Raw genomic sequence first — 21,241 nt, forward strand, 5'->3', positions numbered from 1 at the left:
TACTGAATTTTAAACTGAAAAAGTAATTATAAGTAGCTTTTTTAGACCTGAACTGTCAGTGAGTCAGCTAAAATAGTTCTATTTTTCTCCCTGTTCCTATTGAGTTTAATCTTTTTTAGGGTATTTGGAATGTGTTAATAATTAATATGTTTTCTATTTGAATTTCAGAGAAGCAGCATCTGTATGATATGTATGCCCTTCTCTTATTGCTTATTTGCTTATTTCTGAAAACTTTTTTTTTTTTTGCGTAAGTGCAGCATTTTTGACAGCTCAAACTGCTGCTCCTTAGAACAAGAATGTTCTTGCCAGCTGACTCAGTTCTGCTGCAGGTCATCACAGACCGTGTGTTCTAGGACAATTGCAGGTGGTGCAGAGTCCACAAATGGGAAGTTTTCAGCTGTCAAAAACACACAGATGGGAGTTTTCCCAAAGTGTCCTGGAAAATGATTTCACTTTAATGGAAGAAGTGTAAATGTAGCTGAGGACCCTTGTGAATTGGAGAGTATTGGAATATTCTGCAGGACCCTAAGTTGGGCTTGGCATTTTGGTTAAATTAACATATTTGAAACAATAAAGTGTTTCAAAAACATACGTACTACAGCCAGAACATTTGTAAAATGCAAATATTAGCAAAGGGTCAGATGAGCTGTAGGGCAGGAAGAAGGGAAGAGGCAGCACAGCAGGAACCAGCATAGAAAGGAATCATCAGCTGAGAGAGAATGGGTCCTAAATCTTCTTAAAAGTTATAAGCATTTCTGATTCCCACAGTTGTACATCATGCCCAGACAGGATTTAAATTGTAATTTTTTCCTGCCTCCATAAAACATCAAAACATATAATTAAGAATTGTATTTCCTAACTCTTATGTACCGGCACCTGATGTTCATTGCTTGCTTTCATGTTACACTTTATTGTAAATCCATTGTTTGGTTCACCTGGGAAGTGTGGATCTACCTGACTTGTCATCAAAAAACTAGTTTTGATGATTTTTTCCAACTTTGTTGGTTTTAAAATATAAACAGCGCATAAAAAAAAGCTGAACAATCTACACGTAACTTTAAAATTGGTCTTTGCTTTATCTGGAACAAATGGTGCATTACTGAAAATTCAGGGGTTTTCTCTGTGAAGTTCTTGGTTAAGAATAGCATTTAGCAAATGGCTAAACAAAGGAGTACAAATAACCAAATGGTTCCTTTTCCTTTTTCTCTTAACTGTTTTTCATTGCTTCATTGTAAAGATGGCAGTTTAAAACAATTTTGTGTGGATTATGAATTGCTTGGCACAGGCAATAATTTACCTCCTCTTTTGCCAAGTCTCGAGCACAGAAACTGTAATTTCCCTGCCCGGTGAATAAATTAGTCACCTGTGGAGAATCCCATCAGAAATACTCTACGGGAGCACCGGAGGAATGGTTTTCCTTCCCTGGCTGCTGCTTCCGAGCGCTATTCAGGAAGCTCTCCTGCTGCGGGGACCTTGTAGCTGCTTTGGATGGCAGAGAGCACAGAGAATCAATCATGGGATTTGGGGGATTTGGGTTAGGCAGGAAGCACTTTCCATCATCAGGTGGTTGTTGTGTGCTTTAAACTTTAATTAGAGATGATATAGCTCCCTTTCTGATGATACTGTTTGTATTATGGACTATTTCAAAACTTAATGTTTTTATTTTGTCCTTCCAGGCCAATTCCATGATGCTGTGAACAGAAGCCCTTCTGCTCTGAAAGATTTATCAGCTGGCTGGGATGAAAGCATATAATGCTTGTTTAGTCCACCTAGAAATTCAAGAATGTGATTACTACAGTACAGTTACCTTAATTACTGTAACGTGCCTACATTTTCAGGCTGCCTTCTCAGTATAACCCTCTGTGCTTCGAAATTTTATTTTGTGTACTTTGTATTTAATACACAGAATGAGCACTTTTTTTAATTGCAGAAAGATATATGCTGTATTTCCCTGACCGCAGCTGAAAATGGTAAGAACCAGGAATTCTGATTTCCTATTCCAGATCGCTTGTAGAGGTGCATGTGCCACAGTGAACTGTGTATGGAGAGGCAGTGCTTTTTGTATTTATTTTTCTGTAATAAGCAAAGAAAATAAGCAAAGAGTTTGTCACATTTGCATTGTTGTCCTGTATGGTCAGTTCCCTGTGTACTTCAAAAAGTTCTCTCCAGAATTACAAGTCTCGTAACAGTATTTTATAAATACTGTACTTGTGTGTTCTGTCTGTGTAATAGCTGTTCAGTGGTAGCAAAGGAGTCGGACTGCAACCATCTGCAGTGTCTTTGGGATTTTTGAGAGGCAAAAATCCACTCTCTGGTACTACAGCACCAAATCTGGATGGCAGACTGGGACCACTGAAAGCAATAGGTGAATTTTCTCTTGGACGCTTGTTCTTCAATAGCCTCCGTTATTGTTACGGTAATGAGGTAACTAATATGGGTATGTTTGAGGTGCTAAAGGTCTGATCCTGCTTTCATGTATATCTTTATACATTAGAAACAGCTCTTTCTTTATTCCAAGGACTGTATTGAGAATGTCAGTAAAACAAAGGGTGGAAAATGCAGACACTTTGTTAATGGGGCTGAGGGAATACACAGCCGGAGTACAGTGGAAAAGCACACAGTCAGTGACAGCGTTGCCTGGGGAGTACAGAGATTACTGAGTTAGCCCTGTCCTGAGACAATAACTCTTTAAAGCACAAACTTGTATGAATGTGGTTGCTGCTTCAGGTGGCTCAGGTAGAGCCAGTGTGAGTGTGTCTGTACCTGGAGCTCGGTTAATCAGCAGTCTGGATAGTCCATCTACAGATAATGGAAAGCTGGTTTCCCGCTCTTACGGCAGAAGAATTTTACTTAAATGAAAGAGAGCAAAGTCAAGGTCATTGCTGTGAAAGTGAACAGTGTGAAATTTTTCCTTTGAATGTGCACATCTTACTCGCACAGTTCTGCAAGTGATAAAATAAAACTAGTGGGTTATTTTCTCCTACAAATGCAAGCTATATTCTACTATTCACCATTACACAGCCTTGCTCTTTAGAAAATAAGCCTATTTTTGTATGCACGTATTTCTTCTAAAGGCTTAGGTTTCATCTTTTTCATACTCTAATTCTGATCATTCCAGAAATAAGATGATAGAAAGCTGAGGTTATTTTTCATAGATGATTAATTAGATCCTTAAACTTCAATAAATGGCCCCTGGATGTAGATATAGTGCATATTCTGAGGCACTAAAGGGCTTCATGTCTGGTTATTGTGATCCAACAGTTATCAGAACATTTTTTTTTTAATCTTGCACCTCCATTTTTATTTGCTTGCTACTAAATGTAAAAAGAATCTTTTATAGTCAGGCATTGAGCATATAGTAAAATTAGATGTTAGAAGTTAACACACGGCAATATTGATTATTCTGAATGTTTCATGTATTGAATTTCTTGTCCCCGTGGGACAATTATAAATTAAACATAACAGGAGTCTGGCAGAATGGCCTTAAGAGGCTCAGTAAAGAGAAAGTACCAAAATGTTTTCAGCAAACTTGTTCCAAACCTCAAGTGTAGTACATTTGCAATACTGTGCAAGAATACAACTTTTCTTAGTTATTAGATGTATGTTTTGTTCTGTAGAAAGGGATCCCTGATTGCCAGCATTTTTCTACTGACCTTGACTGTCATTGGGATTATATTTATTTAATTTTATTGTGTTGTTATTAATTGCACCTTGTGGACAGAGGACGTAAAAATATGGCCAGTTTCACAAGGGGCCACAATATATAGATAGATAGTCTGGTGGGTTTTTTGTGAATAATATTTACGTTTGAAGCAGTCGCTGGTGAAACCCTCCATCCAAATCAGCAGAAAGTAGACCTGTTGAAAATGTTTCCAGAATGACAATTCTTCCACACTTTGAATATCACTTTGGAACAGAGCATGGATTGTTTTAAATCATCCACTTTCTCAGAAGGTCTGCATAATTCCATGTTGCTGTTGCGTGTGATTTTTAGCACCACCGTTTGTGAGGGTTTTGTGTGCCAAGCAAAGTCGCTGTTCCCCACGTTATTCCCTCTGCTCTTCCCTTTTGTGTCCGTACAATGGAGTGGAGGTGAGCAGAGGTTCAGAGCTGTGACTCAGCACGGTTTCTTTTGCCAATGTAACAATTCTCACAGCCTAAAAAACCAATAAAACATGAATCCTCTTTTTCTGCATCCCATTTTGTTGGTCCTTCCAAGATCATCTCCACAAGACGTCTAAAATTCTTGATGGGAGAACTAGGGAAAAAGACTGTTTTGTGGACATGGATGTCAATACTGTGTGCATGTGGAGAAACACGTCAGAAGAGAAATGCATTAAGAGATACAGAGGCACAACTGATGCATTTTTGTCTTCTCTGTGATCAGTATTGAAAGCATTACCATTTCTTTAAAACTAAAAAGGTATTTTCCCTCCTCAGTTACTCTGCTATGCAAATGTCTGTTATGCTTAATACTCCCCATCTGAACTCCTCGGTTAACTTGGTTTGCAGATAGACTGTTTTTTTCCTGGAGTGGGTTGTAAATAGCCTTTAATGTACATTGAGTGAATTTCACATTGTAAAATTTTTATTTTATTCCTTGTATTATATTAAGCGAAAATCCCTGTGTATATTAAAGTGCATAATAAATATATTTGCTTTTCAGCAGACATCTGTTTTAATTTTTCTACCTCATTTCCTGGGACATTTCAGGAAAAGGTTATTAAACTTGATTAACATTTGTGTAATACTAAATGAAGCATTATATATGTGTCCAGTAAGCAGTCCAGGCTAGCAAACCTCAGACCTCAATGTTAATTCCTATGACCCTGAGCATTTGCAGGAGAAAATTTGCTGTGTGTCCTTCTGTTTAAAATGACTGTTATATACCGTAAAGACCAGGAGGGCCAATAAATTCACTGTTTCAGTTGCTATAAGTCCTTTACCACTTCAAATGGATTTTGTTAATTATCACCTTGATCAGTGTTACCCTGTAGTATTTTCAGTTTAAGCAAAAGCTCTCCTACTGATGGTGGGTACTCGTTTTTCCTGAATTTGTTATTAGAAAAGGCAGGAGAGAGAAGTTTTCTGGTCATTGCAATAATCCCCTTTGCCCTTGTGATCCTGTCTCGTTTCCACTTTGGATTATAAAGGTGCTGTGATTTCTCTGCAGAGAGTTGTTGAGTGTGAAGGAAGAGTTCGGCTGTGCCTTCTGCAAATGATGGTTCAGGTTTACCTCCAGGTATTTTCATTCACACAGATTTCAGTGGTTGGTGGGCATGGATCAACTGATTTCTAAGATTAGGAGAATGACAAAATTGTCATTAATTGTTGACTTGTTTTCTGTGTATTTCTGTTGTTTCTCACAATTATTGACCCTCTTTTGTTAAGTTTTCTATATCTGAAATAACGAAGTATGAGGAGCGTTAATTCAGTGGCTATTTTTCATTGAGGCAAAGAATCATTTTCACTGAATTAATCTTTGAGTAACTTCTATTATGTTTCAGATACAGACATTTTCTTCACATAATCACTGTACTAATAATTAAATAAAATTGTCCAACACCTGTTTCAAATCTCTTATTCTATATTCTATGGAATATAAACAATCGCATTGAATAGCACTTCATATCTTCTGGGAGATCTTTACTACAATTTGATTTGTATGTTACCAAGTAGTACCAAAATGTATTTTTCAAAAAAAAGCTAAGACTAGTTGGCTCAGTCAACTAAAGCTTTTCAGTTGGAGGCCCTTTGAGAGACAGCAATGACAATTTGGCATTGATCTACATCCTAATCATTTTATGCTACAAAGAGTCACAGAAATAGGGTGTGGGACTGAGAAATCTACTTGGCAAATCATTTTATTAAAGAAGTCTCCACATGTATATGTAGGTAATATAAACAGATTGAACTTTAGGAATAAATCTAATTTACTGGTGTCCCAGAAAGACCAACTGTTCTCACATCTATTCTTGCAATTTTATATTAGACCTGTGAAAGCACAGAACTACAATTACAGGTGGAGTTTAAGCTGGAGAAAAACAGCTTCTATTGGACTCCTGTGACAAAATTATGTGTCTTCAGGAATTAAGTTGGTGTCCTGTCATTTTTTTCAAATGGATTAGGAACACAGTAAAGGATTTTGTGGTTTGGTTTGGGACCTTTTTCCCTTCTCTGTGCCTCATTAGTTCATCTTGGACTCCCCAGCCTGTTCTGTAGTTGTCTCTTGGGGCTTGCTCAGGTGTTTGCACAGGGGATTGGCAGCACTGTGGTAGCTTTCAGCTGTTACTCATCTGTATCCTTGAAAAAATGGGAGATGGGGAGGAGGCTGCAGGGACCAGCTGTGCTAGATAGAGCTAATCAGAAACATAATTGCCACTTCTTTGAATGTGGAAGGTTTAAAGCAGTTGTCTCTGGTTTAAGATTTGGGGTTTTTTTTCCATTGAAGCACTAATTCAGGCTTTATGTCTGAACCATGAAAAGCTGGATGGCAGGAGGGTGTTGGATCTCCAGGCAGGTGACCCTGCAACACTGGGTGTTTTATTTGGAACTGCCAGAGAGGGCAAGAAGCTTTTAAAGAATCCTTTGCAAGATGTTTGGTGCCCTTCTCCAAGGAGCATGGCAGCAAAGGAACCTCCTGGTTCCTGATGGCATTACAGTTTTCTTGGTGAAGTTGATACTCTGAAAACAACAAGATTCCAGAAAGGAGAGTTTGGGGGATAAAACAGAATAAGCTATGGGAGTTTGGTTGTTGGGTTTGGTGTTTTATTTCCCCCTATAACTTCTTTGATGTAACTTATTTTCAGTCTCATTCTCCTAGGGGGAAAAAAAAAGGTAAGTAATAAAATTCTCTCTGAGTTAAGGCTGTGAGCACAGCTTTTGTCTACTTTTTATGTCTTGGTGAACGTTAGGCAACCTTATAGGGAAACTGTTTAAAATTCAAAGCTTTATTCATAAATGACAGAGTGACAGAGTGGACCTTTATTATTATTTATTCTGTTGTCTTCCATTATACTGACTCTTCAGTTTATCATTGTATTTTCCCCAAGAATAAAACATTCCAGTTTCATAATAGTTACCTTGCTGTTTTTCCACACTGCTCTCATAGAAGGTGTTACTTTTCAACGGTAAATCCCAAAACATTTTACAGAAAAGACGAGGAATATTGAGATAAAGATACATTTGCCCTGGCTAAAAACAACATCAGGAAAAGCCCCTGGGTCTCTCCCAGCCCTAGGCAATTCTGCCGCCTTGAATAACCTGTTGTCTGGCATTAACTCATCTCCTGCTTTTTTTCAGTTGCTTTTTTTAGTTGCTTTTTCTGCATTTGCAGTGTAACTGGCTGGAGGCTGTCCATGCAGCTGGGTGCTTCCAGCTCCAGCTCTTGGCCGGCTGTTTGAGCTGTGTCAGAGAGGAGTCAGCTCCGGTTCGGAGGCTCCTCGGCGAGTGGATTCCTGCAGGGTTGGGCTGAGGATCACCTCGCTGCATCAGGCCTCTGCTGAGCAGCGTGGCACGTGGGACAGCTTGCCAAGCTCCCTGTGTAGTTGTGCTCATTTTTGCTGCTGCAGTCAGAACTTTCAAAAGCCCTCTGGAAAAAAAAGTAGGAAAAAAAAAATAGGTTTGTCCAATAGGGTTGACAGGTGAGAACTTTGTGAGAAGGAATACTGAGCACCAATCTAGCCTTTGTGTCCTGGTGCCAGTCTTCTCCTAATGTAATACTCTGAATTGAATGGAAGATAAAGCAACATGAATGTTTCTGTCTCTGCTAACATATAATGTCTCCCTTGTGCCTTGGTTAGCTGTCAGCCTTTTGACAAATTAATGGAGATGGCTGTTTCTGAAGGCTGTCATTTGATGGTATTTGTGGTATGGAGAGACAAGATCCTTTTACAGGCACAATGTTCAGAGCAGAGAATTTTTAAGAAGCTGGATAGGACCAAATTCTGTATTTATCCTTCCAGTTGTACTTTTCTGGAAGGCAGGAGCAAAAAGCACCAGAACCAGCAATGTAGAAGATTTAATTGTGTGAGAGAAAACAAGGAGGAAAGGTTCATGTCATCCCAGAAGTCTTCAAAATGCAACTCACTGTTTGCCACATCTGAAAACTTCATTGCTGAAACAAATCTTGAGATGCTTAGAGAGTGCATAATTTGTCCTCGGGAGATGTTCATTGCAGACCAGGAACGAAGCAGAAGCACATTTGCTCTGACTCTGTTGCAATGTTTGCCCTAGTAACACCACAGTTAATTCACACTACTTGCCTTCTGCTGAGATTTCCCACAAGAGGACTGGATGTAGTTTTTTTCGAAATGCTTTTTCTAGTTGCTCTTTTAACATGTGATATTAATGAACAGAATTATTCAGGGGCATTCTTATTTACATGGGGTTGAGACTCCCTGCTTGAGCAGGTACATCAATTTCCATGGCAGTACTTGAAGAGTGTGGTTCCCTTCACCTGAGGAAAGGTAGCAAAATCTGTGCTTAAATTGATATTAAAGTGCTTTTTGGCTCATACTGCTGGCTCATTTACATGAAGCCTGCTTCTGTAAAGGGTGAGTCTTTCCCCTTTGCCAAGATGGGATGTTGGATTTAAGAACAGCCATTTCAGCCACATCAGAAATTCATCCAGCCCAGTAATCTGTCATTAGCAATGACCAATATCAGATGTGAATAGAAAGGTATCCTATTTATTCAATGAATTTTCCTCTGAATGCTCTCCAGCTGTTTGTGGTTTGAGGATTTCCAAACCCAGAGACAGTGTCTTTATCATCAGTATTTTCTATGTTCATCAATATTAACTAAATCAGCCAGGAACAAATGGAAAAACCACATTGTAATTTATAAATAGTATTTAATATTTTTTCTTGAAGGATAAGACCACTGGACAATCAGCCACTGAACATAAGTTTTAAACCCTAAGTAGATTTATACCAGAGCTCCAAATGTCAAAAAAATTTGGTCTGCAATAAATGTGGAGCAGTTGGTATTAGCATTATACAATGCAGAAAGTAAAGATATTATTTGAGACAAAAGAACTTCCTCACATCTGCTGAAAACCTGTTTTGCAACAAACAAGAAAAAACATTGCTCTGCCCCAGATCTGTGTAGGAGAGTTGGTAGGTCTTTTTGCATAGAGACAAGACAGTCCCAAGAGCATCAGAGTTCTTTTTCCTTATTAACGACATGAACAAACTTGAATATTGATTCACTGTCTTTCTGGTTAATATTCAAAGCCATCAGGTGCTGGTAATAAGGAATGCATACTCTCAAAAATGAATGTTTTCCAAATTAAAAGTGGGCACGAAGGGGAACGCAGGTGCAAGAGCATATTTCCATTGTGCTTCTCGGCAGTGCCGCCATTCAACACGGCAGGAACTGGGTGAAAAGGAAAATTAATCTAGCAGATGTGCTCCCTCCTGCACTTCCTAAGCTCCCAGTTTGCCAAACCGTATTCCCAGAATCAAGCATTTACCCTGCAGAAATAATGACTGTGTTTGTCTTTTTAATCTGTTTTCATTTAACTCTGGGATTTTCACAGATCACATGGACAGTGACTAGAAGTTGCCAAGCAGTGTCAAGCTGCTTTAAACTTGATATTCCCCACACTCCTAATCTACTCCTTTAGAAATAAAACAGGTTTCCACAACTTAGATAACACCATGGTCAAAGTATTCCTTGGCTCCTTCAGCATTCCCACTCTGGCAGGACCTCTGGGTTGTGGGCACTGTGCCTCACATGGCAAAACCACTCTCAAATCTCTGTTCTCATTTAAGTGTCCTAATTAGGTGGTGAGGTGGTGCTGAGCGTGGAGATGGACAAACAGAGGCTGGATGTGGAAGAGAGGCTTGATCTGTATGTGTGTGTTTGTTACTGCCCAGGGAGAAGTGTGGAATACCTTGTTTGAACACCCAGCTCCACAGCGGGCATCAGCAGTGAGAGTGGCCAGAGTGAGAGCTGCCCTTTCATAACAGATGAGAGATGAGAGTGGGAATCAAAGCCTTCAAAAAAACATGAGTGGCTCATTTTTAACATGTCAGAGGAGGGTGGCATAGCAAAAGCCATGCTAGAAAAATTGTCCTTGAACCTTGACTCGGGATGGATATAGCACAAGAGGTCCTGCAAGGGAAGGTCTGAGTTGAAGACTAAGTTAGCGACAGGGTGTGTTCATCTTCCTTCTAATATAGTCTGGGCTATGCCCTGCTTGGGAAGGGCTGGTCTGAGGGCATTGTTTGGATATCAGGGTGCTGCCATAGCCTTCGGGTAGAAAGCAGGCTAGCACTGTGTGACCACTCCCTTCAGAGGAGGACTTTAATCCATGCATTCATTAGTTTGAAATTACATAAGGCTATTTAAGATTTAAGTGTGTTTCTTCTCTTTTGGAGATCGTTTGCCTAAGTCTGTTGTGCAATTAAGACCAGCAATAGCTTGTTTTGTGTAGCACTGCTGGGACTGCAGCGTGGTCACTGCATCCAGTGCTGGAACAGTAGCCTTCCTGGGGGTAACTCCCAACCCACCCCCAGACTAATGGCTGCGGGCAGGGTTGGCTCCCTGGGAATAAGTTCAGGGCTATTCAAAGAGCTTGAATCTCTTTCTAAATATGAAATGCAGCCAGCTTATGACACAGTTCATTCTCTGTTAGTTAAGATTAATAAGGGAGTCTCCGGGTACACTCCCTCAAACATTAGTGCTGCGGGATGTGCGTGGGAATGCCATATGCAAACATCCACATACAGGCCAGCAAGTTTATTAGCCCCAGGGCAACTCTGGCTTTTCCTGACCTGTGCTGGCTCCTACAGGGCGAATTAATGCAGACACTGAGCAGAGAGGAGGAGACAGCTGAGGCCAGGGCTGCTCCTGAGCTCACACAGCATCCTCAGAGACAGGACCAAGTGGAGAGACCCAGCGTGTCTCAGCCCGTCCCCGGGGCCTTTCCAGTCCAGCTCAGCATCACCACTGTGCAAAGCTGTTTGGGTGCCTCTGTGCTGTCTTTTGCAGGTCTCTGTGCCACAGCTGAGAAGCTCCCACAAGTGCTGTGGGGCAGGTAGGAAGGCAGCAGCAGGGTGGGCCAGGGCTAGCGAACCCCTGGGGCCCCGGGTGTTTCTCTGTGTTCCATTGCCTTGCACTCCCTCTCCTGGAAACAGAGAACGAGCCTGCCCGCTGTTGGATAGAGGTGCCTCCGGGCAATGATCCCAAGCTGTGCTTTGAAGCAGTGGAGACCTGTTGGTGCAGTTCTGTGCCTGGGCCAACACGCCCTGTCCCATTTGTGCCAGCTCTGCTCCTGCCAGCCCGGTTTATGTGACCAAGTGGGAGCTGGCAGGCCTGGCTGTGTTGATCTGGGGGTGGTGGAGCAGGACAGGGGGCCTGCAGTGGCCCCATCACTGGTAAGCCCCTCTCAGACCCTGGTGACCTGACATGAAGACCTGCTGCCTCCATCTCCTGTAGGCTTTGCAGTGTCTTTTTTTTTTTTTTTTCCTCAGTGTCACCCACGTTTTTGTGGCTCAGAAGCAAAATGAGTTTCCAGCAGGAGGTGTGTGCTATGATTAGCACAGTGCCTGTCTCCACTTTCTATCTGAGGTAGCTTCTTGGCAGAACTTCCCCTCTAGCATTACGTTGTTGAGGAGAAACCAGAAAAAACATATCTGCTCATTGTCCACAACCACTTTAATCCCCAAATATTTGTTTGGACTGAAGTTTACTGCAAAGTGAGAATTAGTTTACCTTAAGGTAATCCAAACAGAGCATGATGGAATACTGCTTCACAAACTGTTACTGCCTCGGCTGGCAGTGGGTGACAGATCTTTATAAACGTGGAGCAGGCTGACTAAAAAGGAAAATTACTTCACATAGAAAGAATCTGCATATTGCTTTTAAAAATTAAATAAATAAAACAAAAGAAGGAAACCCTGAGCCCCTTTCCTCCCACCAGACTGCAGCATCTCAGAAAGAACAATGCAATATGATGTGGAAAATTGCAGGCATGACTCCCAAATGTTTTCCCTATCTGTTTTTATTGCTGCAATTGCAGCTTATGAAAGAGTACTGTAAAAAGACTCAAAACTGATCCTGAAAAGACACAGAAAACAATAAAGTTAAGCCTATATGAATGACTCTGTCACTGTCCTTCAGTATTCCATTGTTCAGTGTAGAGGTGCAGAATGAATGTCATTCATTTATCACTTATTGATGGAACTGCTTTATTACTAGGCATTAATATAGGAGTTCTGTAACTGAAATTCCAGTGAAAGAATGATATTTTATTGCTGAGTTCAAAACCCATGAAAAAATACTTCAAGATCAGATTTAATCTGTGACAAATCACAGTGGAATACTCTTGGTCAGTCCTTGGCATTAACCAGATGCAGTGGGATTCAGGCTTTTCCATTGTACCAGAAAATGACTCACATATTCCTCTTTCATCCTAAGGGACAAATGAAAAACTGACTGCAGGCTCTCTTGCCACTATCCTTTCCTGCTCTTGGACCCATCCGGTGCTCAAGCTGGGTTTAAGGAGAATAAAAGATGCTTATGTTTAAGAGATTAAATATGCTCTGACTGTTATCACGAGCTAGTCCCTAGCTGTGGCACTGTGCTGAATTTGTGCTGTATCCCATTCCCAAGGCATGATAACAGTCTTCTTCCCATCCCATTTTAAGGTTGTTTTGCTTCCACTGGCTTTTCAACTTTCTTAATCACGTGGCTGGCAAATTGCTGCTGCTTTAATATATACTAATATATCTACTTATATACTCTCTTTGCATGGATCTTATATCTAATGGAAGTTTGGCCCCATGAAATGTTTCTAGTACAGTATTTTTATCACTATAGATGCTGATGAGACTTGGAGCCTGATATAACTGCAGTCATTACAGACCCAGAGAAATTGTCTTCAGGCTCGTGCCAACAAATTGTGATTAATTTCTTTGTTGTGGTGCAAGCTGGTTTCTGAACATGTTCCCCATTAGCTCTGTGAGCATCCAGTGCAGTCACTGGCACACTCTGCAGGTCACGTCCATCCTCCCTTTTGCAAAATGGAGGACCTGTCAAATCCTCCCTGCCAAATGCAGGACCAAGCTCATTGCAAACCTCTGTGAGGTTTTCTTCCCTCTATCTTTACCTCCAAACTAGGAAACACTTCTTTTTTTACTGCTCTGATGAGCCATTTGGGACAAGCAAAGATGAATGTCCTGGTCCTTTTATTATACATTATAGATATAATATATATATTATAATGTATATTAATATATATATACCAAAATAGTGGCAATTCATCTAAATTGAAACTCTTCAATGGAAAGAAGATTCAGAGACAGCTCCAGTTTTAATTTTCTGCAAAGTTTGAAATCATCAAAGCATTTTCTTTTGTAATTTTGTTACTTCCATTTTTTAAAGTAAAACTTACAGAAGTAAAAGACAGGCGTAAAAATGTAGGGCTTAAGACGAGCAGTCAGCATTTTTTTAGCTGATTTGATGCAGTTTCCTCCCCTTTAGATTTCTGGGTCAGGGTAGCTTTCAGATGTTGAGTCCAAAGTCTTCAAACATCAAAAGTTCAGCCTTTACCTGACTTTAATTTTCCTGTCTTTTCGCCATCCAGACTTCTTAAATCTGCCATGTGCCAGGTTTTCCACAGTGCAGGATTTTACCTCCTTTAGCTTGTTTTATTTAATCAAATCACTCAGAAGTATGACCAGGCATATTCCAGTCTCTCGTTGCTCTGCTCTCTGGATTTCCTCTGGCTGCCATCCATTATGGAAATGGAAAGAGGCACAGGCACGACTTGGCTTTGTGGGGAGCAGTGGTGAGGCTTCAGAAGCGAGACAGTACCAAAGAGTGTGGGGGAGGAAACTCATTTCCTCCTCCTGCATATTTTTCCCTTGATTTAATCATTCCAAGCACCCTATAGATCTAAAGTCCAAGCACGGGCATCTTATCTGCTCAGGTATAATGTTTCAGAGCTTCTGCTCAGAATAAGCAAACTGAAGCACGTGTACTTTCCCAGAATATATTAGTTCATATTTCTTGAGCCTTTCCTATCCTCCTTGGTCAAACTGAGGGGAGTCAGGTTCATGGTCATAAAAATGCATAAGCCTGGAACCTGGAGTGTCCAAGAGGCAGAGTGTAATGACTCATGCTTTGTCCGGGGACAAAGGAACATGGGGAGGTAATATATATAAGGAAGAAGTTTTTTAAGATGAGGATGATGAAACACTAGCACAGGTTGCCCAGAGAGGTGGTGGATGCGTCCTCCCTGGAAACACTCGAGACCAGGTTAGATGGGGCCCTGAGCAACCTGATCTAATTGAAGGTGTCCCTGCTCATTGCAAGGGGTTTCATCCCTTCCAACCCAAAGCATTCTGTGAATGCCTCATCTCAGATTGCCCAGAAAACCCATGCATCCTCAAGTATAACAAATTTCCTTTACAGCACTATACACCTGGAGTAGCTTCATTGAAGTTAACTTTAGATTGATTCAGTTAGAACCACCATTTAAAAGCAGCAGTGAGGAAAAGAAAGGTAATCTCTGTTTCTAGGAAAATGTTGTCGTGAACTCTACTGACTTACCATAATAGAAATAATGCCTTTGTTCCTCCGTAAGAATGGATAATTATGTTTATTTTAGTCACAGTAATCTGTTTGGAGCTGACTGCAGAAGATCAAGTAACCGGAGTGTGATCTCGCTCTCCATGATTCAAGAGTTACATTCTTTTGTCCTAAAGACTCCACCAAAATAGCTTCCAAACAGTTAATGTAACTGGTAGAAGATCATACAAGTTTGGAATCTAAGGTAGCTTTAATCTGACTGGAAGTCATGTTGTACAAAAGAACTTATTTACAGCACTACAATCGTTTTTGTCTCTTACTTGGAGCCACGATTCTGCCTTAAGTCATATCACCTAATGCTGTGATCAGATTTCACAAGTTAAGCAGAGTCACACCAGATCTGGGTGTGATGGGAGTCCTTAAAAATACATCTAGTGCTGCAGGCAAAGGCATCTGAGTCTCAGCTGGATGATTGTGCTACTTCGTGGGGGTCTCTCAAGATGTATGAAAAGTTATTTTTGGCACACAGCACAAATGCAATAAGAAGGAAGAAGGGTATAGGGAATGCTCCCCCTCTCTTCTATCTCTTTAATCCCATTTTACCTTTGTCCTCCTGTCCTCTGCATGTTCTCTCTGTGGTGGGGAGGTCCTCCTGTTCTCCCCAGCAGTGATAAGGCATGTCTCTACCTCTCTGCTTGGTGCTTCTTCATACCTCACCACCAGCTTTCTGACAGAGAGACACAAATTTCACTACCAAAGCAAACCTAGTTGGTAATGATATTATTCTTGTTATTATTATTTATTATTATTATTACTACTGCTATAATTATTATTGTCATTTTAGTTAAGGACACAAAAACGTGTTTCTTTCTAGCATAAGGTATTCAGAGGCTCCTTGAGTACTTAAGACCTACAGAAAATGATAGTTCACATCCTTCTGCATCCTTGTTTTATCAAAGAAAGTGTTAAAGCTAATTATATAGACCCCTGGGCAATTACTGGCTCCATTCAGACACAATGAGTGTTAATAAGAATTATGCCCTTTTTTTTCTAATTCAGCATAAACCAAGTCCTATTGCCTCCAGCTCTCTACTGCATAAACTCCGGGATGTATTTTTATATCTTTCTTTTTGGTTTAGCATTGTCTTACAGAGAGTGTTTGACAATAACCTTTAATTTTAGGAGATGCTGCTGCAGCTTGTAATTAAGGCAACCAGTTGGGTTTTGGTATTTTTTTAAAAAAGCAATCAACCATCAGTGGAATCTTTTTAAAGACCAGGAGACCTCCTCCTTCTTAAGTTGTGGAGCTTTTTTCCTTGAGAAAATACTGTTCCTTTCAAATATATTAAATATATCAAGGTATTCTATAGATTATCTTCTTGAAGGTAACTTCTTAAGTTTTGATGATGTAACAAAAACAAAGTTGGGAAGTGTTTTGATTATAGCTGGGCTCAAATTTCAGTTTGAAAGAGAAGATGTCTTTTGATTATTTCTTAAATAATTACATGTCATATTACAAGCTCCTTTGTAATTTTTAGATAGAAATAGTTTATATATAAATAGAGACATTTAATGTAAGAGTAACCTGATATTGTGTTTTGAACAGTGTGATAGTTCAAGCTCTTCTATAGGATCAAAGCATTCTCATTTCAGTAGATAGCTGTTTAAAAAACAATTTTAATGATAATTGAAGGCCTAATTAGTTAGTTTGTAATACTTAACCAATATCTTTACCACTTCAAGACTTGCTAGGAAAGAGGGACAACACCTCTGACAATTTAAGCTGAAGGAACTCCTAAAATATTAATTTAAATTAGCTATTTAAAAACAGAAAGGAAATATTCTCTTATTTGAAAAGAATTCCTTTAAAAATGAGCTAAATTACAAAGTACTTTCAGCTTTCAAGAGGTGCTGGGAGTAGCAGTAATTGCATCAATGGATTTCCACACAAACCACAGCTGAGGCCAGTACTGTGAGTCTTGGTTTACAGAGAGGAAAGTTAAAGTGTAGAGGAGGGGCTGCCACTGAAAGCATCCTGTCCAGTTGCCAAGGTAAGAACCGATAGCCAAGTTCTGACTGAGTCTATGCAGAGGAAAGGATATCAGTTTGATATCTCCATCTATTTTGCATTCATTGGCTTGTTATGTCAGTGAGGATTATCAGTTATTCTGACACAGAGCAAGAGATTTCACAGCAATCTAATAAAAGGGGTTATGGTTGCTGTTGTTAGGATGGTTTCTGGGTGGAGAACAAGGAAAGATGTGAGATTTATGGTGTGGAAACCGATATCCAGGCAAGATTTTCAGTTTTATTTTATCTATGCTGCTCAACAACATTACAACCTCTACTGCTGCTACTGTGCATACAGTATTCCTTGAATGGAAAGAGATAATATCCCATGTTTTCTCCAAAACAAGCTCATCCTTGTAATGGAGATACGTACTCGGGCAAAAACACACGCTTTTTTCTGAAAAGCATTTTTATTTGGAGGGTTCTAAAACAGAATCATAGAATGGTTTGGGTTTGAAGGGACCTTAAAGATCCTCTAAAGTTCCAAGCGCTGTGCCATGGGCAGGGAATGTGATCTACATCATTAGAAGTACCAGATGAAAAAATAAAACATTCATGAATACGCTTCAAGAAGGTTTTCTGGCCTGATAGGAAACAGGTTTAAAGCCTTAAAGCTTCAGCTATCTTCAGGATTATACAAGTTGAATATCCCTGAAGAGACTTTTGGTCAGTGGCTTAATGGTTACAGAGCACTGTGTCAGGGATTATGAACTCCCACGCGTATTGTGCTAAATTGCCTGTGACTTGGTTTAGCAGAGGAAAAAAGCTTTAACATTGCACCAACTTCTTTTGACATAGGCTCAATAGTTTGTGCCAGGCAGCTGAGAGCCATTGTGCAGGAAAAAGAGAAAATGGGGTGGTTTAGATGGGATAGCAAAGTGCCAAAGAAAATTAGGCACAGCAATTATGATATATGTATTTTTAATTAAATTTCATAGGTTTTAAATGTCATTCAAATACAGGAGAATTCCCAAGGCTGGCAATCATTTTGCACAACTTATAATATCTGTAAAGTGCTACTACCTTTCATCAAACCACTGAAAAAAAAAATCCTTGAGCATAATATGGAAGATTTATAGCGCTGGAAAAGTTTGCAAGAATGACAATGTTGATATCCAAACTTCAAGTTTGGCAATGTTTGCTGTTCATTTCATCTTTTTGCTTTAATCTCAGCAAATGAAATTGACTTAAAACCTCTGATTTTTGTTACTCTCCAAGCTAATTCTAGGGCCAAAAATCTCTGTGATGAATATGCCTGAAGGATCATAGAAATTGCTGTGTTTGGTGTTTGCATTAGTGCAGAGTATGCTTTGTACTGTATATGCAAAAGTGCTACTGCTTTATCATCATATGGAATCTCCTGCTATAATATTTTCCTAGTGTTTCTGTTTATATTTAATTTCTCCTTGAGATCTGTAGAATACAACTTTCCAATGGCACTATTCAGTCGCCCTGGTAAAAGGAAAGCCCAAGGATATATTTCTAGTAAGCAAAATCTCTGAAAAGAAAGGGACAACAGATAAAGTACCCCCACAGAAAAAAGTTCTCTAGAAGATTCTGCTATTGAAAATATACAATTATCTAATCACTCCCATCCTGGTTTGAAATATACAATTAGCTGACATCTTCCCTCCTCTTAAAAGGGAACAAATGCTGAATGGATTCAATTAGAAAATGATTAAATAGAGTATTTCTGGAGTTCAGTGCAAGGAGGAACCTGAAGGATTCAGATAGTTCTTCTCAGTACTAAGACAATCACATCCATTGTATCTTCTAACTTACTCAAAGCAAGAGCTTTAGCAAGCCAGGTAGACCAAATAAGGACCAGGAAAACTGTTGTGTAAATAAGCTGGCAGACAAAGCCAATGTGAATACATTTAAAATAATAAAGGCAGGAATGACTCTTGTTCACCTCTGAACTTGAGTTTTCCTTTAGCATGTCCAGGAAAAACTACCTGAGCAAGTTCCATGACCTTTTTAGCAATAGTCATTAGACAGCATTGTTTATATCCCTATGAATGGAATTAGAAGGGCATTGTGGGAAGGCTGCAATAATTTTGAAAAGCTAATAATATACATGGTATATAATGATTTGTTAAATTTATATAAGGAATCATTATATACCTCAGATATACAGTAACTGCGACTCTGGCAAGTCTCAGTTTATAACTTAGCTGTAGCAAGATTGAGCTTAATGGAAAAACTATTAAAGTAAGAATGTGAAATCTTCCAGAAAGTAATGCTATCATGTACAATAAAGAGTACAGTGCCTTTAGCTTCTAATCTCTTCCCTGGCTTCCTCATATCTGAAGCAGATCTTTTGTTAAGTGAATTATTGAAATTAAATGATAAGCAAAAGAGAACTGGAGGAGAAAATATTCTTTATAGGTTATTTAGATATATGTGATACATAAAAAGATGGAAAAACTGGAGCAATTATAATTCAATACACTTTGCAAAGCAGTTGCAGCTGTAGTAAGATTATGGAGGTAAAACTAGTTAAAATGCCAGCTACACAGCTCACTTCCATAAATGAGCAATCCCAGCACTGGGGTTTTGTGCACAGCAAATCCATATCTGTAATCTGGAGTCAACGATGTTGGCTATAAGAGTATTTTTTCCACAATCACAGTTATTTTTTCCAGCACATGAGCCCTGAATCTGGTTCCAATTTTCCTGGCTGTGTGCATCAAGTATTATTCCTGACAAATATTGTCTCTCTGAATGGTTTGGGATTGCCATGTGTTGGCAGGACCCCTGTGGTCTTTGATTGCAGAAGCTCCATCCTCGGCCCAGTGGAGTACAACACTTGGCACTGTACAGCCTCCTCGGAAAATGCCAATTATATCTGTGCAAACAGTACAGATACAGAGTTTTACACACAGATATGTGCATATATCCATGGGTTTAGGTCTATGCAGCACACAGTAAGGAAAGAAATTGAGAAAGAACTGGAAAACTCAAACCCTCCTCCAGACTCAGGGATGGAGCAGCCTGGCAGTGCTGTGCATTATGGTGAGAAATGTGGGACTTCTGCTGGCATTATGTTGATTTACTAGGGAAAAAAAACTGCCTCTAGCTTTTAAGATGGGCCTGTATTAACCCTAAACTTCAAAGAACTTGTTTCCAAGTTGGTAAGCTGAGTTTACTGGGTTAGGTCAAGGGATTTCTGTAAATACCATACAGTGTTATCTTTTCTACTTTGGGTTTAAAACCAGTTTAGTCCTGATGTAATTTCTATTTCTTCTTTGCTAGAAACTAGAATTTTTTCTTATTGTAATACAATGAGCATCATAAGAAAGGTAGAGGAATATTAGCAGGAATGCAGTTTTATGACAGCTGTAAAAATAGTTGATTCCATATACCTTTGTGCCTTGCAAAACATTAGTAACTGGATCCTAGCTACAGCATGTAATTACATTGCTTGATGCATTGTTGGGCATTAGTAGGATTCCTTCCATCTGTCTAATATTTCCAATCCAGGAATACTATCATATTTTATTACAGACATATAAAAATTCCTGTTCCTTTTCCAGGCTCACTCTGGGTGTGATGATACAGAACTGCACCCAAAATATCTTAAAGGAAAACTAAGCATTATGAAGCAGACGAGGATAGTGTTTTTTATTACCAGTGTCTCGAATTTATGCTTTTGTTGGTGTAAAATAGTTTTGGGCTCATTAAACACCACCAATACTTTTATTATTATTTTTATTTTTGGGGAATCAACAGTCAATTACAAAAATGCTTTTCAGAGACCAAGGGCTTCACAAAGTAAAAAATTAATGAATCCATTATCTCTCACATTAATTATCTATTAAATTAACTTACTCTATAGGCAAATAACTTAAAATCAGATCTGAAGTGATGTCAATTGTATATAAGTGTGAATTAGTTCAACAAAGGAAGACAAAAGCCTGGCCTCAGATCTGTCCCCCTGCCTCATCCTTTGTTCCTCCTGCAGCAGCTGGAGGTACCACATGTACATGAGATAAAAAGGAAACATCCAGCCTTTGCCGTTGGTGTTTCAGGGAAAATACAGAGCGGGCTGGCCCTTGGGGCTGAAAGGCTCCCTGCTGTTCCCCTTCAGCAGCGCTTCCCATGGAGGTGGCTGTAACTCCTCCTCTGCAGGTGGCTCCAAACCTTCTCCCTGCCACTCACCCTGGCCCTGTGCCGCTGGCAGCGGGGGCAAACATGCAGGGCACTGGGGTGTTTGCTTGCTGCCAGCCTTGGGAAAGCGTGGGAGCTTCTGAGCAGGGGATGCCAGGGCTGGCTGTGTGCCCTCGGTGAGCTGGCTGTGTCCCTTTCCCTCCCCACTCATCTGTCACCAGCGCCATAAAGGTAGTAGTGCTGCCCTGATAGCAGCTGGCAGGAGTTTGGTCAGAGCTACAAATGGCTTCAGATGGTTTTGTAAAAAAGTTGAACGCCTTTTTTTTTTTTTTTGCAAATTTTTTAGTTTTAAATGTAATTATCCAATGTAAAAAGAGAAACTCCAGTGCCTGTCGACATCTTTGTTGCTCTGTAGGAGATACGACTCCTTAAAAAAACACACTTAGGCTCTTTAACTTTTCTTTAAAATTTTAAAATAAACGATTTTAAAATTTACACATGACGTCCCATTACTAATTAA

The 21,241-nt window shown here is 39.7% G+C and overlaps 1 protein-coding gene across 1 annotated transcript in view; it reads left to right on the forward strand.

Annotated features, from left to right (window-relative positions):
* ANKRD50 (ankyrin repeat domain 50) overlaps nucleotides 1–5,570 on the forward strand; it is a 42,029-nt gene extending 36,459 nt beyond the window's left edge. The window contains exon 5 of the mRNA XM_027722391.2: nucleotides 1,677–5,570. The gene's annotated coding sequence lies outside the window, so the exon portion shown is untranslated. The remainder of the gene's footprint in view (nucleotides 1–1,676) is intronic.
* Nucleotides 5,571–21,241: the final 15,671 nt, after the last annotated feature.

The sequence above is a fragment of the Pipra filicauda genome, unplaced genomic scaffold, assembly GCF_003945595.2.
Source record: "Pipra filicauda isolate LSUMZ 115617 unplaced genomic scaffold, ASM394559v2 scaffold136_size1984543_pilon, whole genome shotgun sequence".
NCBI lineage: Eukaryota > Metazoa > Chordata > Aves > Passeriformes > Pipridae > Pipra > Pipra filicauda.